Source organism: Aquila chrysaetos, chromosome 1, assembly GCF_900496995.4.
Source record: "Aquila chrysaetos chrysaetos chromosome 1, bAquChr1.4, whole genome shotgun sequence".
Taxonomy (NCBI): Eukaryota; Metazoa; Chordata; class Aves; order Accipitriformes; family Accipitridae; genus Aquila; species Aquila chrysaetos.
Genome location: NC_044004.1, coordinates 14,714,426 through 14,740,242, shown reverse-complemented (window position 1 = coordinate 14,740,242; position 25,817 = coordinate 14,714,426). Strand labels below are relative to the sequence as shown.

General features: G+C 40.3%; 1 protein-coding gene across 1 annotated transcript in view; it reads left to right on the top strand.

Annotated features, from left to right (window-relative positions):
• The first annotated feature begins 6,367 nt into the window (after positions 1-6,367).
• The window catches only part of SLC2A9 (solute carrier family 2 member 9), a 138,759-nt gene continuing 119,309 nt past the window's right edge, over positions 6,368-25,817 (top strand). Inside the window, exons 1-2 of the mRNA XM_030023672.2 lie at positions 6,368-6,529; positions 21,096-21,190. The gene's annotated coding sequence lies outside the window, so the exon portion shown is untranslated. The remainder of the gene's footprint in view (positions 6,530-21,095; positions 21,191-25,817) is intronic.

The following is a 25,817-nucleotide window of genomic DNA, read 5'->3' as shown; positions in this document are numbered from 1 at the left end:
ACTAACTCCTCAAACTACTAACTTGCCAATGGTTATGGAGCTGCTAAAAAAGAGTTCTCAAGTTTTCACTTGCCCTTGGCAAACTTCAAGATGTAAAGAAAATATGACTGGCAGACCACTTGTTTTAGGCATATCATGTATGACAGAAATAAAAAAAACAAAGTATGATGGAGGAATATTTTGGGGAAGAATGAAATCTGGGGATAGACAACAAATTAACCATTTCTTGTAAACGTGGGAAGTACCTCTTACAATGAGCTTTTCATTTGTATTAGCTAAAAGTCCAGCAGTTCAAAGTCCAGTGGAGAATGACAAATCACCTGAAATATTCTGTGACTGTTAATGTGTTTTCCTAAAAACTTGATTGCATTTCTACACTTAATCAGAAAGATTTAGGATTTGTATATGTATATTCCTCATGCTGACCACTGACTAGAGATTTAGACTGGAACTACAGTAGACAATTGTCACTATGTCAATGTTTTCACTGGTTTTATTAGTTTGACTGCTTTTGTGGTCTTTATCTACAGGAAAAGCCCTTAAATATATTGACGTATGCCAATCAGAAAGTGCTTTTGGTAGTATCATTTGTTTCCTTAAGGGAATTTGTATAATTTATATTGTCAAAAGCTATGTCTATTAAAATTTTTTTGTCATATAATCATGAAATAATTTACGTTGGAAGAGACCTGTGGACTTCACCTAGGCCGGCTTCCTGGACTAGCGGTGTGGGGCTAACTTCAACGCTAAATCAGGTTGCTCAGAAACCAGCGCTTCTCCAGGTACCTCTTCCAGTGCTTCACCAACCATTGTGAACATTGTCTTTTTGTATCTACAACCAGAACTTCCCTTCCTGAAACTGGTGGTCATTGCCTCTGAGAAGAGTTTGGCTATGTCCTCTCTCACCTAACCCTACCTCAGGAAGTGGAAGACAGCAATTAAATTCACCCCTAAGCCTCTTCTTCTCCAGAGTGAACAAGCCTGGAGCTCCCTTGGCCTCTGCTTCTATGTTGGATGTTCCAAACCCCCAAGAAGTTTCGTAGCCCTCAGCTGAGCTCCCACCCATCTGCACATTTCTCTTGTCCCAGGATACCCAGAGCTTGTCAGGGTATTGCAGAGGCAGCATCGCAAACGCCAAGTCATCGTCCATTATCACTTCCCTTGATTTACAGCCTAAGGTGCCATTAGTCTTTCTCCTGTAATCACATTTTAAGACCAATGCTTACTCATACAGAAATGTCTTAGAATACTAAAGAATTAAACTAAGAAATTATTGAAAATATCTCAGAGCTATAATTTTTCTTCAAGAATCTAATTTGGGAATTTCTCTAGGTTGTGTGAGTTTAAAGATCCGTAATCATATCTCAGAGTAGCTAAATCCCTACCACAGACTACTGCTTAAATATAAGAGGTAAGTATTATGAAAGAATTCAGGATTAGCTTATCATGTTTCTACAGAAATCACCAAGCATTTTTTTAATGTTTATTTTTGCCTAATTTTGCTTTGTTTGAAATCAGAGAACTTTTGAAAATACTGAATAAAAGGCAAATTTTTTCTGTTTTGCTCTAAATTGAATATAATCCATGTTTGGTTTTTTTTTATTATTTCCAAGAGCAATATCCACAGATAAATGCTCAAGGAAATTTGTCCATTTTTCCCCAACAGTCCCTAGGTGTGAAACTTCCTCTCAGAGTGGGGTTAGGAGTTCCTCCCATTCCAGGAACAATTGAGCAGAGGGAATGCAGCTGAACTGCTTTACTTGATTAGTCAGTTTACCTGAATCAAGGATGGACTAACACTCCTAGGACAAGCAGTATAAAAGAGGGTTGGCAGTACTGAAGAGGGAAAACTGAAGACTTGCTGGAGGAATGTGTAAGAGAATCAATTTCAGCCTGAATTAAGACCTTAGTAAGTAGAAGACTACATCTAATAAAATAGGTGCTTTTTACCCATGTATTTATGTATTTTACAAGCTGGGACGTTGAATTGGGGTATTCTGAGCTAGCATGTTAAAAGAAGAGTGTATGTATGCAGGGGGGAGATGGGTGGTTATTTTGTGCTCTTTTCAACTGTATATAAATACTGCATGCTGGGCTGGCATAGGTTGTGATCTGTTTAAAGCTTATATGACCAGACTCCTTACATGCTGACTAATACTGCCTCCTCATAATCACTTGGATGTCTCCATATATATGTTTTGTCTTGTATTTCAGGCAAGGATTTAATTTATGGGGTGTGCATTTTTTTTTTTAACATATCTACTGCAATTGGCTTGGCACACATTAGATTCCATGTCTTTCTTCCATTTGTATGTCAATCTTCGTATCTGTTATTCTGTTCAAATTACTCAGGATATAGCTTCTAGGTCAAAAAAGAAACATTGCTAAGCAATGGTAAACCCTTTTTTAAAACTTTATTTATAACGAACCTTAAAACTATGAAATGTTTATATTCCTTTACCTGTCTATAGCACTTGCAAAACTTCCAGGAAGGGTCTTTTCCTTTGGACAACTTTCTAGTTGCTACTACTGCTGAATAACTGACACTGTGGTTGTTTGCATTAGCAATAAGAACCCCAGAAGTCCCATCCTTTGAGACAGATAATTAACCACAATTTATTCTTTAATAAAACTTAGCATTTACCATAAAATCCCAGAGGCATATTTTTATTCCACAAAATCTTAGTTCATCACATTATGTGTAATGGAGCATATTTATTAGCATAATCTAGTCTAGTAGTGCTACTTCTCACATTAGCATGTATTTAGTAGGATCAGAGAGGGGTGCTAGAAGAGGAAGTTCTCATGCAAGACTAAACCGTTTTAGGTACAGGTAATCTTCATAAGAAATAGAATAAAGCAACAATCAATGCAAATACTAACAGAAAGGAGCAGAAATCTCTTACATAAATGTTGCAATATGAAATAATAAATATAGCTTGTGCTTACAATTTCAAGTAAGCATTTGTGCATAGTTAACATAGTTCTTAAAAAAGAAACCAAGTTAATTTTGAAGGTCAGGTCTTCAAATGTTCAAAACACAAATATTATACATTGAAACCAAGTTTGGGGTTTTACTTCTTTTCCAGGGTTATTACTTATCTTCTACTCCTTGTTCTGTGCTCCAAGATTAAGTATGGTTTGTTCTGGTTCAGCATAAGGTTCAGATACGTATAGAAAAAGATTCCCTGTTGTAAATAAGGATATATGGCTGGACTGCAAATATACTTCAGTGAGTATTGAAGTCCATGAAATTTCTCCCATTATTTCATCAAATAATGATGAAATTATTTAGTCTCTGGATTAAGCTTTCCTACAGTTCCACAGAGAAGCCATTCTGGTACAGGAGATGTCATGAACATCAGCACAGTGTCTCTTGAGATCAGAGATTAATGATTGGGTTGAATACTTGTTTTCAGCTATGGCCTTTGTCCTTCCAGGATATATCTAAGCTCAGTTTAACTTGACCAATGGAGGTTTAACGGCCTTTGATACTTACCCTACTAGCTCAATGTTTTCCCCATTTTGCCTTGCTAATAGAAAAACTCCTTAAGACTTATTTTAGTGCTGTCTGTACACAGCCTGTTTTTTCCTATCTGCAGCTACTTCTACAGGAGCATAATGCCAGGAGTCGCACACTAGCACAGTGTTGAAGGTGAGGTCTTGGGGTCTGGTTTTGGGCTGTGCCCTTCCCCATGTGCAGCCTTGTGGCCACTGGGCTGCTGTGGGCTGCTGTGCCTAACACTGCCTCTTGTCTCTAAACCAGCTTGGAGCCTCTCCATTCTAATTTCCTTTAAATCCAGCTCCAGGCTGGAACAATGATCAGTTGGTGACTGCAGATTAACAGGATTATATGGGGGTTTATTTGGCAAGTTAGGTTTAGTTCAACACAGGATTTAGATGGAATTGGAACATTTAAAACTGATCTTATAGAAGTCCAGCCAACTTTGGTTTTAAACTCAGTTGTGTGAACTGGATAGCCCTAAGCCCAGTAGGTAACTCTGTAGATGTCTGCTGTTTCTGCAGTAGCCATAGTGTTCAGTTTGGGCTAAGGTGAGAGAAATGGTCTCAACCAGGCATCTGCTCTGAGCAAGCTGAGAAGCTCCCTGAGCAGGTGTATTTATTGCATGCCCTAATGCAGCAGCTAGGACCAGACCTGACAAAAAGAGGCAGCTATGGACATGTAGCTGGAGGAGCATCTTCAACGCCCTCTTCACTCCAGTGACTTTCAAAGGCTTGCTCAACCCAAGTTACGGACTGTCGTCTGCTCTTGAATGGCTGAAGGGATTAGGACTGTGTCACTCTGCAAAAGATCATACCAACAACAGTCTGTCTTGTGCCTGTTTCGTAAGAGTGTCTCCTGGGCTGTGAACCTGGCCCTGTACTGGAGTGCCATACCCACTTATGAAACAGCCTTAAGCTTTCCCTTGGCTACACATTTTTCCCTAGTGAACCTCATCTTCATTGCTGTGCACGGGGTACTGCCTTATCAGGACGGGTTGGAGCAGTGCCTTTCCAAGTCTCTCATAGTCTGAGCCTGATCTATGTAGGAACTAGAGGAATGGGACTGAATTTCCTTATGCTGAGGAAAAGACTGAAGCCAAGTTTCCCACTTCCTAGGCTGTTACAGGTGATGGTAGTGGCATTGCTGGAATCATAAACATCCTGGGTTTTTAGGGGTAAAAAACAAACAGGTTGCGGGTATTAGTCTTTTCCCACAAAGAACGGCTGCTGGCATTGTCCTTGCAGCAGGTTTCTGAGCTGTAAATCTCCAAAGCAGTAAGAATGACATGATTACGAGACAAACTCAGCAGCACACTGTGACTCACTGTCCATGGTATACGCTTTTCTTTAAAGCGTTTGCGTAGTCCTGAGACGCAAACTCTTCACGGCTCAGCCATAGTCTTGAAAACTAGCATAACTGTTCAGTACTTCCTCAAAAAACTCATTGATGTTTTAGAATAATCCTGTACAGTGGTGGTCAGAAGGTTCCAGCAGGATGAGGTGCAAGTGTATTACATGACTAATTGGGACTTGTCCTTTCTTCTTTTATTTGTTGTGCTTATCTTACTTTCTTCATCCCAGGTGCTGTGAACTCCCTCCCAAGAAACTATCTACTGGATAGTGAAATAGAATGCTAATCCTGGGTCTTGTAGTCACTACTGTGTAAATATTTAATATCAGTGATAATGGCTCTTTGGGAAAAAGGGTGTATCACCCGTAAGTGTTACTGGCACTGCTATTACAGTCTCCTGGATTCAAGCCAGAAGATCTGGCAGATGTTGGAGGAAGCACACTAGACCCTTAAGTGAGGCCCTAATGTAAATACAACAGCGTGTTCTCTCTCAGTGCCTATTCAAGCAGTGTGTGGTCACTTTGGCTGGATAGTGCCGAGTCTGTGGAAGTTGCTAATCTGTGATATTTGTGAGCCCAAGGCTGAGTTCCAGTAAAGTTCAGGCAGGGAAAGATACTGATTTGAAAAGAATTCTGAAAGAACCACCTAGATTCTGGACTCAACTTCAAATTTACTTAATTTATTAGCATCCATGTGACTGAAGCTATAAAATGCAGGATTTCTTAGATGTGCCTATTCTTTAAATACTCAGCTTGTGTGTTCCTCAGAACTCTCTGTAAGGTAAGATCAAACAAAAAATGGCAAGTACAGAACTGGATATTTCAATGAATACTAATTCCATATTAGTGTTTTAATGTCTAATATAGGAAACTGTTCTTTTGTTTTTTCTTAGCCCAAAGACCTTCTAAGATAGGTTTTATTGTCTTTTTAAGGCTTTTATTGCAGTAAAACAAGATTGACAGGAAAGCTAATGAAACATAGCAAATAAATGCATGCTTTGTCTAAAGACTTACTATGCTGATCTTTCTTCTTTCATCTTTATTCTAGTACACTTAATTGCTTAATATTAAGCCAACAGATTAGCTTATTGGCTGTACATTTCTTCACCTGCTAGCTGGCTTTGTCCCTTATGTACCATTCAGCTTCTTCCCTCCTGAGAAACTTAAGGCTAAGTATTTATCACCCCAATGCAGGAAGCAAATGTGCAGGACACAGGAAGAGTTTTATTGGTGAATGGAGATAGGTATGTTTTATGATGGATTTGCTTACTGTACTCGGGAGGAACAGAGTGAGACCTTAGCAGTTTCTAGCCAATTGGGACAGCAGGCACGCCTCCCCCCACCTCCATCAGCCACGCACTGACTGAAATTTGACTTGCAAGCATAGGGGTTGGCTGTCTTTGCTAATACTGTCTGGAGCCCTTTCTGCTGACTGGGAGGGAAAGAAGAGGCTCTTCACTTTCTCATCCTTTCTCTTGAGTGCCAGCACAGCAGAGGATGCCCAGCAATCACTCATCTGTCTACTGATTCACAAAAGGTTTCTTTTTAAGGGAAATCTTCTGATTGAGAGGAGTCTGTGCATGTAATGCCACAGCTTTTATCTTCTGAAGGCACTGTTCTGTAACCACGGCGTTCCTCGGAGGCAACAAATTCTCTAATGCTTTCTTTAATTGATGTAAGTATAGATTAATCGTATGCTAACTTGCTTGGCAAGTGGTATTATTGCAAATTGCTTCTGTCTTCAAGCACACTAAAATGCTCATTACAAAAAAAAAATCATGGGGAGTTTCAACTCCTTGGCACAAATTCTGAGTTGTAAACTTGGGGTCTGGAATAAGTATTCTAACCAATACACAAGGAAATAATCTTACAGTAGTAAGATCTAAAGAAAAAAGGGGGTATGTATGGTGGTTTCTTAGTGTGTGTAGTAATGGATGTGGAAACTTACAACAGATAGATGGGGACTCTTGTATCCTTGCTTGTTTGTATTTGAGAAGGCTGATCACATTTGTGTAAGTTACTGGGAATTTTGCCACTTGATCTTATGGGATCTAGTTTAGGTCTAAATACATTTTTAAAACTGTGAAGGATATTTTCTTAACTGGAAGGTAGGAAAGCAGGGTTGGGAAATCTTTGCACCATATCCGTCTTAATAAAATAAATTAAGATATTCCTTACTCAGTCAAGGGGCCTAATTCTCTTTTCCATATGTTATTTATGGTGACCCAATTCATGGAGGAAAGATTTAAGCTGTTCTGAAAAGTACTGTAGGCTTAAGTTGAGGTTCTGATCTTGTATCTCTTCTTATCCATTATCTGTTTGAGTCCTAAGATAGAAGAAAGCAAATTACAGAAAGCACCCTTTGCTTAGGCACACAGTGTGAAAGACAAGCAAAGATCACAGACTGCCTGAAGTCTGTCAAGCAGATCAGAAAAACAAACCCATCTCTTTTTAATAACTTTTGGTGTTAACTGATTTGGAGTAAATTTTCACTTCAAGATTTTTAAGGGGAACAACACCCAAGGCCTATAAAATACCTTCCTCCTGCAAGTGCTTTTTGGGGCATCTGTCCTCAGAGGCAGGAGGCAATAACTGACAAAACCAGAGATGGAGTCTGTAGGCTTCCTTACTGGCTTACTTTGAACTTTGTTTCTATGTATTTGTTCAGAAATGGTCTCATCGGTTGTCCCCAGTGTTCTGGAGTGCCACATAACAGCTCAATCCCCAACTTTACCTGGAAGAGCTAAAAAATCCACTTGTACTAAGTCATAGAGTTCAAAGCTCTTGGGCTGCAAAGCTGAAAGTTAGGCTGGCTGAGAACTGGAGTTTGGCAGTAAGCATTTCCCCCTTGCATTGGTAGACTACCCTAGTGAATATATTTAATAGTAATGTAAGAGGATGAGTCAAATTGTCTACAAAATCCAAATGTTTCCATTAGTCTCAGATATCTGCAATGGTTGGCTTGACTCGGTACCACTGGCAGGGAACAGGAGAGCCAGCTGATGCTAGCGTCTGCATGCAGCCCTCTTTGCTCCTTAAGCAACAAGACCTGATACCTCCCAGACTACTAGTCCAGACAGTATTAGCTTGCTCTCTCTAAGCTCCTTTTCTAGTCTTGCCAACCTCATACTCGCCATTCACTCCTTCCTTTCCTCCTCACACTGAGGAAGAGTTTTGGTCCTCAGACTGAAGATGAGATTTGCTCTGTGTTGCCCAGCCATAGTGGTGAGAGGGCAAGGGAAGAAGAGGAGGAAGAAGGTGGTTGTACAGGGAAAAGCAAAGGATGCAAAAAATTTGCTTCTCAGTTCTGGTAATCTGTGTGGGTTTTGGTTTTGATTTCAAAAACAAAACCTTCCAAATAGCACTGTGCTGAAGCGTGGGGTGGTCTCCCCTATCCAATGCCAGACTGTAATCACCTGGTTATCTCTCTGTACCTCAGGGGCGTATGTTTCCCAGTGAGTTTCATGTTACAGTAACAAAATGTCAAATTATAGGTTCTAAAAATGTACAGCAAATCGCTGAAGATTAATCTTCAGTCCTCCTTCATAGTAAAAACAGTGGCAGATCTGAAATAAAAATGAACTCCTTTTTTCTGGTGCTAGGCTATAATTCAAACTTCCGAAAAGAGTTTCCCTACTTCTGGCTTTCAAGTCAGACAAAACTAGTCCATGAATGAAAAAAAGAAGAAAATGGACAAGTAATGGAGCAAGGGGTTTTCTTTCTCTCCCCCACTGCACTGCAACAGAAGAATCCTGCCAAGGGACATGGCGCTCTCATGGCTTTGTCTTAGCAGCCAGAAGTTGTTCCTCATTCCTGACCCTGGTCTTATAGTGGAGGGGGCACTGAAGCTTTTGACTCATCCTAGACTTTTACTAGGATAAATTTTATGAACAAACATCACAGACAATGGGTAGAAGGAAAAATAGTAGAGATTTGTTTAACTAGGGAGTTGTCAAATCAGCTTGCTATAATTATAGAAGGATTTTGAGTTGCACCACAGAGTTTGGGAAAGAAATGTTTATTACTGTTCCATTACTTTATTACTGCTTCTTAGTTTACAAATGGGCAAGGGGTTTTTTGTCGTCATACAACAACTATACATTTTTAATTTAAGTTTAAAAGGAAGAACAAATAGGTAATATTGGAAGATACTTGGATTTCCAGCTGAAAAAAATTCAGGTTCTATAATAGGAACCTATTCCAGTACAAATTTTTTGGATGGCAAACTGTTTTTCAAAAGGATTAAAAAATAACTTATTGGAGCTCTTGAGCAAGTGAAGCAGATAGAATGAGATCATAACACAGAGCATGTATTGCCAGAACACTTTGAAGAGAGTGGTATCAGCTCTTACACTCAGACAAAGGGTTTGGAGTCAGCCTACACTGCTACAGAAAACGAGTGGTTCCATTTCATGCAAAAACAACTAACACTAACCTTGAAGAGAAGCAACTATAGTTAAAAAATGTTTTGTCTGCCAAGCTGTCAGTATTTCAAGGCAATCCCTGCAAACATGAAAGAACATGTTTTAGAGAAGAGGGCAGCTTAAAAGAAAGTCACAGCCAGATTCCTCCCTCCTTGGGTTTTGGAAAAAAAGTTAAGCAGCATGTGATCAAAAGTTGTGAGGTCTTGCTCTCAATCTCAGCAGTTATTTGAAGCTGTCACATTATCCATTTCACTACTCATATCTGCAAGCTCCCTCACTTTGATCTCCAAGCATTTCCTTGGCAACATGGATAGAACAACAATTTGTATCAGTAGTTAAGATCACTTCAGCTTAGAGGTGACAGTGAATTGGGATAGGTTTGGATGGTCAGTGTCCAAATGCAGTCAGTCTTCTCCATATTCACCTTTGCATACAGTCCACTGCAACAGATAAGTGTAGATCCGAGGAATAACTTGGTATATAATCTGCTGTCTCGAAAATCTGCGGTCAGTCAGAGACTTGCATAACGCAAACAAGTCTTGATTTGGCCAGAGGGCTGTGGCTCCTGTGGAACTCTGTGTACAGGCATGAGTCAGAGAAAAGATGTGCATGCAAATGTGCTGCAATCTAACCTCCGATTTGAGAGATTATCTTGTCCTTGGTATACCCTATTCCACAAAGGATACTAGGCTTTAATCAACCAATGTAGGTCAGGGCAGAGGTCACTTAATGAGGACTGAATGCCATAGGGTCTGGTGTGGTAAACAGTCTTTGGCATTATTCAGTATCACAACAGTATCTGCTGTTGTGGATTTTAGGGTGAAGTGTGAGCATAAGACAATGTCCCCAGAAAGATATAAGGAACAGCACATTATGTATTCATTCCACCTGGAATTAGGTCTGAATTACTTATACACAGAGAAAGGAGTTGAAGAGTTAAAGTTAAGGTTTCAAGCAAAATTGAGGCTGGGATAATTGCAAACAGCAGGATGCTGCAGTAGTGCTTTGCACCTAGAGGGAAACAAATATTAATCGAAGTGATTAAGTAACAAACCAAGCCAGGAGGATGTGGGGGCCGTGGGGCTGAACTGAGCCTCAGATAACATCATGTTCTGGTCTTGCAGAAATATGAGGAAAGGCAAGATGGGGAAAGCAGCTTAAGGAGCTTCAGAAATGAATTTCATGCCTTCACCAAATTCTGTGAGAAGTGGAACAGGAAACCATAGTAACCAAAGAACATCCACAGGAGACTGAATGGAGATCACCAAAATTTTCCAAATTTCTGTTTTGAGAGATCCAATCTGCACAATATATCATTTATGCTACCTTGCTGCCTTGAGGATCATTGAGAGCATATCAAACTAGAGCTGACACCAGCACTGAACTATTTCAAGGAGTTACATATATTCAGGGTATTCCATGAAAATAGCATATATGTTTATAGTGTATGGCTTATGTGTCCACCCAATGCAATTATGATGTCAGGTACTGTAGTGAGAGAGGTTATGTCTGTACGGAACGTCGTTGTTTTGCTTCTTTTGAGACAGTAAGAATTCATACAGGAGTGACAGTAGCTATATTAAAAGCTTGTCTATCTTATTCTGGCACACTAGATAGCTGTTTCTTACAGGCTGGCTAGAAGCTGCATGCCTTTTTTGCAACAGCAATTACACAAGTTAGTTTTTTACTGTTCCTGCTTCCCTGGGTTATGCTTTTGCAGCCTAATGAAACAATCAGGCAAGTTTCCAGCTGTTATTAACTGTTTGAGAATTGATCTGTTCCCTATTAAGGAAGAACTGGAAATAGCAAAGAGTCTGTACTAACTGGGGAAACATACGTTATCATGAGTTTCAGTTTAGACAAATTCATGGCATTTCCCTCCTCCATGGTAGCTCTTCTTTCTATGTCTGTTAAGATCTTGAGTACAAAGTTGGAAAAACTGAGTGCAGTGGCATTATTATCATGTTTGCTTGCAGATTATCAGCTTGTTCTGGTGCAGCTGGTAAAACAGTATTGGTTCTATTTAAATGTCATGCCATTTGTTGATAATCGGTTATTAAACTACAGGGTGGATATTTGCTCTCAGTGTTTCTTCAAAACACCATGTTATGCTTTTTACACTGTTTAGTCTGAAGCTTAAATGCCATGCAGAAGATTCTTTCAAGGACAGGATTAATATGTTGTCTTCATCTCACTAATTGATACATAATGTGTTATGGAAGATCAATGAGCAGCTTTAGACTTAACTATCTATTGAGCAGATCTCTTGTTGTATATAAGACTTGAGTTTCATGTTAAGAATTTAATTGTCAGGGGGGTGGGGAGGAGAAGAGAGAATGGGCATAAAACCAGAGAAGTATTTTACTATATATATTGCTAAAAGCTCTCAGAAGTTACTATAACATGTCCGTTTCTGCTGCTACAGTTACCTGCCTGGCTGAGCCCTTATTTTTAGATCAGACCTAGTCTCACTAATTGAGAATCCACTCTATTTTATAAAATAAATGAAAGGAAAAAGGTTAATAACTTCACCAATAGTTCTATTTTCCCTGTGCCCCTCCATAGTGTGATTTGAGTAATGGGACTGCAGCAGTTTGTGGGGCTCAGAAGCACACCCTGCACACCCAATGTGCACAAACCTTTATTGCGCAATGTCAGTGAACAAAAACCACTCTCAAAGCCTAATGTGCACGTAGTCCACTCAGACAGGGGTTGGGCTGGGGAGGAAAAGGGAACAGGCATGACAGACACTTATAATATTTAACACTTTGATGGGTTGTATTCCTCAGCCACAAAAAACAGGCAAGTATAAGAATCTATACATTTTTACATAATTACAATATTTCCTGTTCCAGGTCTTTCCTGTTCCATAGACAGCCAGGAGCTGTCAGACCCCTCTCCCCCAGAGACACTAAAGATCTGCTGTATCACAACTGAAGCAGAAACAGCATAAGCAATTATCAAATAAGGTGGGAGTGAAGGGGAGAGAACTTCAATTAAACTCATTCTGAAATGGAAATAAACAACTGAACAAGGAATTTTATTGCAGGAAGCTTGAGAGGATGGAGAAAATGTGAGGAAAAAGAAATTAATTAAATATTGCCCCAAAGGCAGACTAATAACTCGGAGCAGTCTGATAGTAGTCCAGCCTTTTTCAACACGTGATTGACTTCCTTTGCTCTTCACTTCCCACTCTCAGCCTCTTGCTCTAACAGAGGGTATTTATATTGCAGGACTATACTAGCAACAGGCTGCTTTTGTAGGCTGTAGTGTTCCTTTTTGTTGAGAATTGCCCTTTGCTGGCTTCCCCAGCAAGCAGTGCTGGCTGGGGTGCCCTGCTTCCCCCTGACCTGGAACGTCTGGCTCCAGCTCAGCTTTGCCTCTGCTCCGAGTGATCTCTTGCACCAGTTCCTGGCAGTACTGCAGCACCTCAGGAAAAGTGGAGAATTTTACCAGGCCAGACATTTCCTCTGCAGAGCAATTCTTCTTTAAAATAAACACAGCAAACCACTACTGGCAGGGGAGAAACCTAAGGCTGAGGTTGCCTGTTACAGTGATGAGGGGAGATTCCTTGGGCACATTGGGAAGATGATGGTGCAACCACAGTGGTGTTTTTGTTTGAATTGCAGTAAACAAAGATGTGTTCTGGCTTGTGAGGCAGAGATGTTTTGGAGCATGTGAGCTGGATGTCTTGTAAAGTTTGGGAAAATGAGAACTGTTTTAATGACTAATTTAGATACAGCCTGTAGGGCATAATTGCTTAATGTGGCACAACAGGTGTGTGCCCAGGGAACCAAACAGTTGATGCACAAACGTGCATGTAAACCAGCACAACTTTAGCTTAGGAAGTGTATGGCCGATAAGTCTCACAACATGAGAATTAGGGAGCTTCCAGAAAAGAAGCTAAAATTGACAACCTCATGTATTGATCCTGTGGAACTCATTGCATAGGATGTTGGAACAAAAAATATAAATAAACTGAAGTGAAACAGGAGCACGGAAAGGGGATCCAAATACATACTCTACGTTATGAAGTTCCTAAAAAACCAAAACCCAGAAGCTGGACAGGTGAATTGGGGAAGGTTTTTCCTATACTTGCTTTGTTTCTCATTGCATCCTTCAATAGCCACTACTACTGTTACAAGACATAACTATGGGGCTGGACCAAACAGAGCGCTAGCTAGTTTTATTAAAGTCAGACTGTTTGTGTTGTTATCTGTACCTTGCAAAGGTTCCGCAAAGAAAGGACAACTTGAGGGAAAGGGCACATCTCCTTCCTAAGCTAAGGAGTCCTTAGTATGCTTAGTCTCACACAGTAGCATTCATCATTTCTGTCCTCTGCACCTTTTGTGAGAGGAAAGGCCCATAACAGAATGTACTGCTGGCTGCAGTCTGGATTGGTACTAACATAAGGACTCTTTTATTAAGATTTATTTTAATGCTTTGCTTGTTTTATCTGCCACAGAACTGAACTGACAGCTTCCTAGGACTATCCACAATGGTTTCAAGATCTTCCCAAATTAAAATAGCTACCTGTGAGTCCATTACTGTATATGTATTAAGTTTTTTCTACATTGATTAATATGCATGTATGAGCAATTATTTTTATCTGTCACTTAAAACACAGAGTGACTTTCTACAGCTCTCCACAATCAGCTTTAGATTTGACTGTCCCCAGTACACTGTTATGCAAACATTCTCCTCACATCTGCCCTCCTTTTCCAAATAACTCAATGATAGGTTGAGCAATACAATCCCTAGAGAATGGTGGTATTGTGCATTACTCTAACATTTGATGGAATTAATTTTATGCAGAAGTAGCTCAAGTCAGCAGTATGACCCATATCCAGTTTAATATCCAGTTTAGCATGGAGTTTCAGTGCTTGCATGACTTGCTTGTGTGCTTAGTGTGTTCTTGCACCCTGTACTGCTCTGGAACAGTGAATTACCTTTCACAGACCAAGTCACGCAAAGTATTCAGAACCTTGATTTTCATTGCAACCGTAAACGGGAGGTGAGGGGATCTATACCCAAAACTCTGCTATGCAATTACCAATTGCTTCAGTGCTCACTTGGGGAATAAGCTTACAACTTTGTACGTGCTTCCCAATGGCTTAGTGTGTACTACCTATAGATTCCTGTTTCTGTTCTCAGGTTAATGTTTTATTAATTAACAACGTAAGTCTTAACATGGAAGTAATGCCCCTTGAACCAACAACAAAGTGAAATGCAGTAACATAGTGTTCCAGGATTTTTTGAAATACATGGAATGAGTCATGCGCTTGGATATAATTCAGTCACTATCACATCCTGTTGGTATAATTGGCAATAAAACTTGAGTTTCTTGAAATGTCCTAGGCTCTTCTGATAATCTAGTGACAATTGTACTGTTAATGACTTGCCTTATATCATATCAGTGTTCTTCCTTTCATATACTAGCTTATACCATGAAATTACAGTATCTTGCTCAACTTGCAAACCTTCAGCAGCAAGAGTGGGCAGAGGTCAACACCAACTGAACTTAAAAGCCGCTACTTAAGACTCAACAGACCAAAAGGTTGCTACAACAGGAAATGCTTGAGTATGAGTGAAGCAGAAAAGGTGGAAAGAAGCCTTATAGGGTAGCTGTCAGTAGCAACCCAAACAGAAGATATTGGGCTATCATAGGGTGTTATGCAGATTTATAACTTGGTGCTTTTATGTTACCTGAGAAGCTGCACATACATCTGTCTGGAAGCTTGTGCAGTTGCAGGGTAGGCTATCTACTCCCTGGAAGAGCTGTCTAGCTAAGAGCCACTCACCAAATGCATAACACCTTCCTGTGGGGGTTTAGGCATCTTCTCAGGAGGCTCAGGGTGCATTCTTCAACGTCAGTAATCAATGCCTGCAACAGTGCAGTGTGAAACACTTTAACAGCCCTTGGGCAGGCCACTGTTCCCCCTGCCCCGAATTACAAATTTGTGTTCTGTTCATTGCACTACAATCAACACCACAGGCGGAGAGCACAAGATACAATTTTTAGGGAGCTATTTCATAACGTGATGTAGAGCATCTGAACTGGTGCGCAGTTACTTCTGAAAAAGTAATCCTCAACCTTCAGTCCCACTGCAGGAGATCTGCTCAGCTCATTGTAGAAATGGGCTTTAAATGTGGCAAACCTTGTGTGAAAAGGAGCAATGTAAGTTTGCCTGTTACAGAAGTTATTCTTTCTTTCCATAGAAAAAGCCTGGATCCAAAATAATGGATTTCTGTCAATGCCCTTTTATTCCATTCCATAAACTGAGTACAAAGATACCTTACTTGAAAAACAGTGAAATTAATTTCACTTCTAATGTCTTGCTGTTACTAGTGCTAACCAGCTGAAAGAGTCCTGCTTTTGACAAATAAAGATGCTATACTAAACTCTTGTAGTGTCAGCCACCACCCTTTCTGGAGTCCTAATGACTCTGGTTTCCAGAGCAGAAAAATGTGGAATGGAAACACTGTTATGCTCAAGATATTGTTTATTGGCAAAGACGAAGCACACCTTAGATCTACTAAGAATTTACTGTTAACTGTGAGTTTGTTACTATAATTGGAATTTTAAGAGTCCCTTTATTAGTCCAGATCTATTTATTACAGAGAAAGAGAGAATAACAATGCACTCAGAAGTGTTATACACACACTCCCCAGACCCTGCTCCTCTCCCTAGCACTGTGCTCATCCATCCCCTGCTCCTCTGGGCCCTGAAGATGATAGTTTCACCCTGGTGGGGGGGTGGGTTATGACAAGTCATCTGCACCTCCAGTCCTTTGTGCCTTTTTTTTTTATTGGTCTGCAGCTCCACATGACATCTGAATTTACTACATAGCAGTGCCTCTTATGCATGTTAGATACTATTTCTTTGTTTGACGGCCAGTTATCTGGTAGCAGTGGCCAGGTTGAGCCAAGAGCCCCTACCTGCAGACAACCCCCCCAGTGATGAGGCAGGTCTGGGGTTCAGATGAGAATTGAAGTCAGCAAGTCAGGGTCAGTCCCGTGACCCCAGCACCCCGGGTCAGGCACAGCCCTGTGATCAACAGGTAAGCCACAGTGAGGAGGCAGGTCTGAGTTTGAGCCTGTCGGTCAGGGTGAAGGTCTGGATCAGCTTAAGCTGGCCTGAGGACAATGGCCAAGAACGTCCCCTTACCGTGCTCTCCTGAGTGAAGGTGGAGGTGAGTCCCCGCTATTGAGAGAGGCTCTCCTCATGGCTGGGTGCCTGCACCCATCCTTGAAGCTGGCCCTGAGCCCAGGACGGGTTATGTGCTTGGGGCCCCGACACCAAGAGCTGCTGAAAATGGTAGTAACTAACAGACTTTGACCCCAATAGCTTTTCAAATGCAAAGCAGGCACTTCAGCCATCAGCCTTCCAGTATTTCATAACCCCTGGAAATGTAAGGGAGTTTCGCACCTGTACGTTCACATAATTGAAACCTACTGAGTGTGACAAAATGGTTTTTTGTAACGTTTTTAAAGCTACAACAAAAGACATTTAAATGCCCCTGGAAATCATAGTTAAAGCTTGGAGAGGCGGGACGATCTCTCTCACTTAGTTTTTTCTTTCATTCTCCAATTCCTCAAAGTGGGAGAAAAACACCTATGTTCACAAGATGCAGCATTTTACCATGTTTACATACGAAGCTTTAATTACACAAATTAAGGTAGTGACACTTTAAAGTAAATTTTTATGTTACATTGTCTTTCCCTATTTTTAGAGGGGAATACTTTGGTAATATCTTAGCCTTTAAGAGAATAAATGGTGAGCTGCTGCTTGCCAGGCTTCATGAATCTGTGGAGAGACTAACTTGTTACACAAATCTCTCTGCATTATTTTTAGTCCCTAGATGAAGAAAAATGAGATATCGGACCTAAAACTACAGCTAGACAAGCTAAAAGGGTCTGGCAGCTTGAAGTGAAACTGGGATTGGGGTTATTTAAAATAACTGGGCAGGTTGGATAGGACAAAGTTTGGCAAAGTTTATTTTCCTAGCTTGATTTCCAGGACCAACTTTCACAAGAAAGCAACATGAGTATATATGTCTACTCTGGGCTTGCTCTGCATCCTTTTTAGGCACATTCAGCATTGTGAGGAATGTGTGGACTCCGGGCTCAAGCAGAGCTCGCTGCTCCCAGGGGGCTGGAGCTCGAGCCTTGCAACTCAAAACTTGAGCAAGCTAGAGACTGGCTGAGAGTGCAATGCATGCAAAGGCATTTTGTTTCATTTTCCCCTCCACGGAGGTCAAGAGTGATGTCTGAGGCTAGAAGGAGTCATTGTATTGATGAAGATAATCCTTGTATGAGTCAGAACATGGAGCTTCACCTGGAGGGCTAGCAATTTAAGTGATCTTTCAAAAAGAACACTGGTTCTCCTCTGAGGATTTCAAGAGTAGTAGTAAACAATTCCTAAGTGTAATAAGACCACTAATTGGAAAAACTGTTTTGGTAGAAACTGCCTGCCTGTTCTGATGCCTATAATGAGACTTTAGGAAAAGATGTCTAAAGTATCCATCTGTCAGGGTATATCTGCCTGCTGGAAGCAGGTTTTGCTACTGCTCGAAGAGGGAGGCTCAAGCCCTTAGTACCCTGGTGAGAAGTTTCCTTGCTTACAGCACTAGTAAAAAGACATCAGTCTTGGGAATTTTGAAAGTATTCTCCAATGTTCAACAAAAAAACACTTAGATGCTGGGTACTCTGCCTTCTTCAGGATTGAGCCCAAAATTCCCACCCTAGAAGGGCTTCGTTTGGGGGCATAACCCTTCTTTATAACAAGAGTTACGTTGTGGGTGTTTGCTTTCCACCTGGAATGAACCTGTACCCAGGAGCAGCTCTGGTCTTAACTCAGGGCATGACCTTACAACATAAAAGCTTTTACTTGTCAATATTTAATTCAACATTTACTAAATGGCAGGTGGATGCTAGGCTGACTTCACTGGAAATAACTTGGCAAAGATTTAACTAGCTTTAATCTACATGGAAGGTAATGTTGGAAATAAGCCTGACATAATGATAACATTTAACTCATGGCTCATAAGATTTTTCTTAAATGATGACATACCAGACTTGCATGTGTAAACGAGAGGAAATGGTTAAAACGACACTAATGGCCAACACAGCAAAGAGTAATTATTAACCACTTTTTCTTGCAAAGAACTGGGAAATACTCTGCTGTAGCTGATCCAAGGCACTATTACGTAATAAACAGTAAAAACTATTTTTAAATATTCAATATTCTTGTTCTGTTCCCCCCCGCCCCCAATCTGTTAGATCTGCTTGTACTGACGCCTACATATTGGGAACTTTGAGGTTTTTAAGCTGAAAAGACTACTAAATAAAAATGGTCAGTGCCCTGGTTTTTCTCTCAAAACTATGGTTTTAGCAGTGCAGGAATGTGATACATTTCCATCAAGGACGTGCAGCCATGAAAGACACCAAATACCAGTTCTGGGGGTTTGACTATGTGAGAAGTTAGATGTTTTCACTTCCACTAGCAATGTATTTATGTACATGCTTAATTTTCCTGTGGAATTAGGTTTACAACTAAACTGTATACTACTGCTTTGCCAGATCAGGGCATTTTTATAGAACTAAAATCTAAGCATCAGTTTGGCTTACCAGTTTGAGATTGCATTTCCAAAGGGGCCTGTCTGCATAGAAATCAACCACATCTTTACGTGTGAATGAGCATTCACACGTGTAGTTACAGACACTGTATACTCTCTGGTTATCACATTTACTCCAGCATTTCTGTTTTCAACTTCCTAACAATGAAAAAATTCATCTTGAACCTGAAATTAAAATTTCACAGACTTCTCTCTGAATATTCAGTTGGTGAGCTTTTAACTTAGGCTTGCTTGTAAAGATTCTCTCAAATTTTTCTGTTCTGTTTATAATTTCCATGAAAAAATCTTTGCTTCTTTCTTGCATGGTATCTAACAAAGCAATTCTTGTTTTGTTTGTCCTATTTCTTGGCCGTGACTGCGTAAGTTGCCCTTGAGATGGTTTCTCTGTATTCTTGCTCAGGTTGATAAAGGTCAAATTTATAAACTTGAATCTAAAACTTGGGGAAACTTGGATCAAGGAGGTGGCTTTGTTTAGTCTGAAAGGATTAGTTCTAGCACAGAGCAGGCTGCTCTTCAATAATCATTGAATTCATGCTTTTTGAATAGGCATGTCTTCCCAAAGCTTAGATAACCACGTATAACTTTGTTTATAAGGTAGCAGTGCCAGCTTCATAGCCTTGTCTTGCTTATTTTCCTGTCAGCAGAAGCTGATCATGGGACATGCTGAACAACAAGTCCTTTCCACAACTGACAGATGGTACTAAGAAGTAGTGTATCTTGGTTTTAGATGTCACAACTTAAATGTTGTGAAGATTTCAGTTAAAATGTAGATTATTTAAAATGTAGATTAAATGTGTATAGGTCTGGAAGGTATCATCTGTCACTTGTATCTGAGATACAAGATTTTTCTGAAACTCACCTGCCTGCTCCCTCACTCTCACTCCAGAGAATGAGAGAATCTCCTATTTCCTTATAACCACTGTGTTAGAGAGCTAAGTACAAGGCTATTTTATTTTCCTGTTAATATAAGATAATTGGTGCCAAGTCTAAAGACACTTATAGATAAAATATGCTAGGGGATCTTAAGGGAACTTCTTTCCTGTCCCTCAAAAGTGGTGTTTTCATTGATTAGCATCTTGTAACTGGAGAAGGATGCCTATGTTTAGCTGCAGTAAATCTGATGGTAATATCTTTTGAGAACTTCACTGAGATTTGTATAACAGGATCAAAAGTGATCCATAGGAGCTGCCAGAACAATCATAACCTAAAATACAGACCAAGGACCACATGCTCACTAATGTCACCTTCCCCAAAAGAACAAGGTTACTTCAAATTCCAGCCAGAATTTACAGTTTCAGCCAACTCATGTCTGTACAGCTGCCTCTCTACCTAACACATCTTGGATAGCTTCGCATCTGCAAGTTTACAGATAATCCAACTCAATTAGCTATCAAGGGCCTTGAGGAAATGTTGATGAGCCTAATTTAACATACATTGGATTTTCAAACAAAGAAATACCCATACCAGCAGGGAAAAGATGAGACAGAGAGCACTTTTTCACACCAAAGAGTGTTCTTAGCTCTGCTTTGCTTTGGCATGTAAGGAACTGATAGCAAAAGCAAAATCAGAACTTCTACACCCTTGTCCTGACCCATGTTTTGTTTAGTATTTAAACTAACACTGATACGGAGTTCCTCTCTATGGCACAAAGCCAGAAGAGCAGACGAGGTAAATCTTTTTATGAACTACTGTGGTTTTTATTACTGTACAGTATGTCTTGTCCCAGCCTTTCAACATCTTGCAGAGGAATGACTCCTGACAAGTACCACACACTGCCTCTCACACACAAGTACTGGTCCAACACATCGCTGTTAAAAGCCATTTACAGCACATGGAATTCTGTGGGTGTTCCTCTACCTGGTCACTTGTAATTGGGGTAAAAGTATATGAATGTGAGTTGTAGCCTTAGGCACTTGCATTTCAAATGTCTATTGGTTCGAATGTGGGAAGCAAAGCTTTTTCATGTTGTGTGACGACTGAAACAAAGACCTCTTGTATGGCATTACAGCCATACAAGGCAGTTTGTTTTCTATTGGGTAGGAAATACTTATTGCATGAATTCCAGCTGAAGTGTCATACTATTCTTTGGTTTTACTGTTAATTATTACTTCTGAAAAGGTATAAAGGAGTTAAAACTGGCTTTGAATTTAATTCGATGATTTAACTGTCCCTACTTCAGAGAAGAGGGCTGCCGTAGCAATCCTGAAGAAGGCTGCTTCTGAATTGCACTGAACTTCAGAAATCACTGGAAGTGAAGAATACTTTGGATAAGCGGTGAGTAGTGCCTAAAAGTTGGACTTGGTATTTTGGAGCAACTTCTCAAATTTGGCAATGTTGTCAAGGGTTTGACTCAAGGAGGGAGGAATAGATTTATCTTGGTATAAGCCAATTCTGTGAAATTTGTAAACAATTAATTTCCTGTGCTAGTCAAGCACTCAGCTTCTATATAAGCAGTCATTAACTCTGAAATCTCTGTCCTCCTCTCCTGATTAATAGATTTCTATGGAAAATAGCTTTAATTTCCCCCCTGATTTATGTTTAAAAAAACCATACCAAAACACTTCATTTTGAAATAGAAATCCAATCTTTCCCCTTCTCAGTGCAAGAGATCAGATTGTAACTTGTATGAAATACTGAAATCCAGATACAATAATTCATCATCTTGTAAAGAGACTTTAGGACTGATACTGCAGATATAGGAAAAAAGAGACATACACGTTTTTTAACACTATGTCAACTGATTACTTAAGGGAACAGGTATTTCTGGAAGCTGGGGTGTCTACAGTATTTGAGATTAACTCTTGCTAAATAGTTCAGTACCATAGGAATGCTCTGTGCCAAATTAAAGTCATGCCACACCTGACTCCAGCAATGGTATTTTAATATTGGGACTGTTTGACATTTTCCATAAACAGCATAAGAAGCATTGACTTGTACAGTCTCACTTGCACCAGAATAGACGTAGTTTAACAAAACTACTTGAGAAGAAAATAATCCCTTCAGTTCTTAATGGAGTTCCAGAACACCTATTTTAACCAGGTAGTTATGTCACTTATCAGAATCTAATACATAGTGTTCCTGATTTGGGGGACACAGAAACTTGAAATGTGTTCTTCACGTTGGATGCTCTAATTAATCAATCTTTTCATTAATTGATGGTGGATTTCTTTTGTGTGAGTGTGAATGTGTGACTTACAGTACCAGGGAGAGGAGCACATTCATTGAGGTACACACCATAGATTACTGACACAAGCATCTAGCTTGAAGCACAGGGAAGTCCTCAGCTAAAGTCTGTTATGTTACAAGGATGGCTCCTTTTTTGAAAGGTGCAAGTGCTCAGCCATAGAGAATTTCGGCTGTAGTTGAGTGGAAAAAAGGTAACAGCACACAAGCTACAGGATAGGAGTGAGATTCAAACCTGTTCTCCTCCATCCTCTTTTACTAGAGTTTTAGTGTTGAATTAAAAAAAAAAAAAAAAAAAGTCTTCTGAAGCAGCTAATTCCAGTACAATGCATAGCGAACCAAAGTACTCAAGTTGGGCAACTTTGCCTTTGCAAAGGCAAAAATTATTAGATGTCAATCTACCATGGCCCAATAGGACTTACCGAGTCTGTGTGGGTTATTTTTACACCAACATGTTTTCCAAAGCTTTGCGATTCACACCCTACTGCAGTGTTGTCTCTCTTAGTGCTTCCTTTTCCCGTTTTTAAAGGAAACCAAACTACTCTGTGCTACACCTGAAAGAGGTTTACTCTGAGGAGTGCAAAGCAGTCCCTTTCCATCCCTGAGAGGCTGTGATGGTTTATAATTACAAGTGAATTTTGTCAGCTGGAGGCTGCTCTTCTGACTTCCACATTTTCCGTATCCATAGCAGTGCAAAGTTGACACAGACATAATCTTTCTATAGAGGCAATGCATTTTGCTCTTGAGAGGGAGACGTGGAAGCTGTGTATGCCCATCATGAGGAATTTGTGTCGGCAGAACCTTTTATATCACTGATAAACTGCTTCTGTTGTGCCTTGGGTGGAGTGACCGGTGGCTTGGTGTAAGTCCAGGCCTACCTGAACAAGAGGGCAAGTGGGCCCTGACTGGCTGCTGGCCCAAACAGTGTTTTACGCTCAGACTGCACAACAAAAATAATTGATCTATTCCAGGTCTTATACTCATCTTAGTCTGCGTTTTTTTCTTAACAACTGTGGTTTATAACTCAGCTTTTCTGAGGTGGTCAACTCCTTGGTGATTTTGTCATCTAACATAACAAATATGGCTATTTAAAACCTGAGTTCATCTGAAACTGCTCCCTTTGCATATTTGCTTTTTGTGAACACGACAGCTTTCCAAAAGCTTTTGTTTTTCCTGACTCGCAGTCAGTTAATGAGTGCTGAATGTTCAATAGAAGTTCAGAACCAAACCTAGATTACAGTAGGTTTATTCATACCTCTCTCAAGTCAGTTTGCTGTGCCAGGCATAACGCTCCTGCTCTGTGAACTGCTGAGCCATCCTTGCCAAGGCTAACAATTTGTGAGAGTCAGTTGGACTGCATGTCCTACTAATGAATTCAACCTGTGCATTGCTAAAGACACTGTTGGATAAGTAGCTAAGCAAACTGTAGCTCTGATCTTAATGCTGAAATGGAAGGTGCCCCCTGGCCTGATGGAGATGAGCCTTTCCTGATTCATGGGTCACCTTTGGACTAACTGTACAACCTAAGGAGCAGACAGACCTAATCTTCCATTATAAAGAAAGAATAATGAATGAATATTTCTGGATCCACAACTTAAGCAACTTACCTGGTACTAGCATTATGAATTTCAGGGGGAAGGACTACGCTTTTCTGCCCTATCTGTTAAAACTTTTCAGCGAAAGGACACCAGCAGCAGCAGTGCAAATCTCAGACTTTTATTCCCCTAAGTGGAATGTCACTTCTTTAGATTTTGTCAAACAGTGCAATTTGAAGATCAGGTTTCTGCTTGCTGTAATCATGTGTCTCTTCCCTGCACACAAGTAAATAAGACTGCAAAAGTAACACTGACAAATCCGTGCAGGATTTCAGTGATTTCTACTCCCTCCCCAGTTCAGATTTCTTATTCTTTGCATGATGTTGGATGTCTGTCCTGGATATGGTAACATTCCTTTTTCTACAGTCAAGTGGATATGTTCAAAAAGTTGTGAAACAAGGTCTACCCAAAATATAGGAGGGACGGTTCAGTCTGAACACTTCCGCAGATGGTGCACTGCTAGCAATTAAACTTTCCAGACACAACAGACATATATTAAAAGCATTTTAGAACTGCTGAAAGAACAAGAGGAAGATTCAGCCATACAAAAAAAAAAACATGTGGCGAGGGAAGGCAGACACAAGTTATCCTTGCTAGTGGCTTTGCTGTGAGGTTGAGTTATGTCTCTTCAGATGCTTAGCAGGCTGTTTCTGACTGAGTCTGTGCTGTTTCTGTTTGTGCTATGCCCCATATACTCTTTGTCTTGTAAGCTCTTAAATTCCAGTTTGATGATGCTTTGTTCATGCTCTGTCAGAACCTTCATTAATTTAATTATCTACATTATCTATATATGAAATGCTGTATAGCATGTGGGTGCTGCAGTGAGCAAGTCTGACATTATTTTTGGTATGCTTGTTAAATGTGGCATGGGACAGGTGAACTGTTTGATGATGAGACTAAGCATCTCTCCTATGAAGTGAAATACATGTGCCTTGAAAGCTCTTTTTGAAGAGTAATTCAGCAGGAATTGACTAAGGCCCTTTGCAGCAGAGGGAAAGGAGTTGTCTGCAGGTTTTTAGTATTGACTGCACTGGGAGGTAGAGAGGGAAGAATGTAATTTTTCTGGTTTTAGCGCTTATAGGATGCTGTCACATCTCTAGCTTCTCTTACTTAAAAACTCAGCCAGATTTCTTGCAACCATCTGATATAATGGCCCCAGTACTGCCAATGGCAGTACTTCTATCAGACAGGATTTCTTCTTAGAAAACCTCTTGTATCTGTGATGGCCTCAACACAATTTCCACTCCAACATGCTGTTTCACTAAATTGACTGTTACTCCCCATGTATCATAGCTCACTATCTTGTAGACTCTTGTCCACAAGACAACTTGCATTCAGGACTGGATCTATTGTTACTATAATGACCAAGTAAGCAAAGATCTTGAAATGTGCTGTCATCTTAAGATGTTGAGATAGAAGAACCCAGTAGTCCGTATTCCAAATGAACTGAACAGACTGACAGACTGCCCAAGATCATACAATGAAGCACAGTTGTCGTGGTTTAACCCCAGCCAGCAACTAAGCACCGCGCAGCTTCTCACTCACTCCCCCCCCGCCCCCCAGTGGGATGGGGGAGAGAATCGGAAGGAAAAAGGTAAAACTCGTGGGTTGAGATAAGAACAGTTTAATAGAACAGAAAGAAACTAATAATGATAATAATAACAATAATTAAATGACAATAATAATAAAAGGATGGGAATATACACAACAAGTGATGCACAATGCAATTGCTCACCACTTGTTGACCGATGCCCAGTTAGCTCCCAAGCAGCGATCCCCCCCAGGCCAACTCCCCCCAGTTTATATACTGGGCATGGCATCACATGCTATGGAATATCCCTTTGGCCAGTTTGGATCAGCTGTCCTGGCTGTGTCCCCTCCCAACTTCTTGTGCCCCTCCAGCCTTCTTGCTGGCTGGGCATGAGAAGCTGAAAAATCCTTGACTTAGTCTAAACACTACTTAGCAACAACTGAAAACATCAGTGTGTTATCAACATTCTTCTCATACTGAATCCAAAACATAACGCTGTACCAGCTACCAGAAGGAAAATTAACTCTATCCCAGCCGAAACCAGGACAACAGTGTAAATAATAGATAATGCATCCTCTCTGAAACCCCAGAA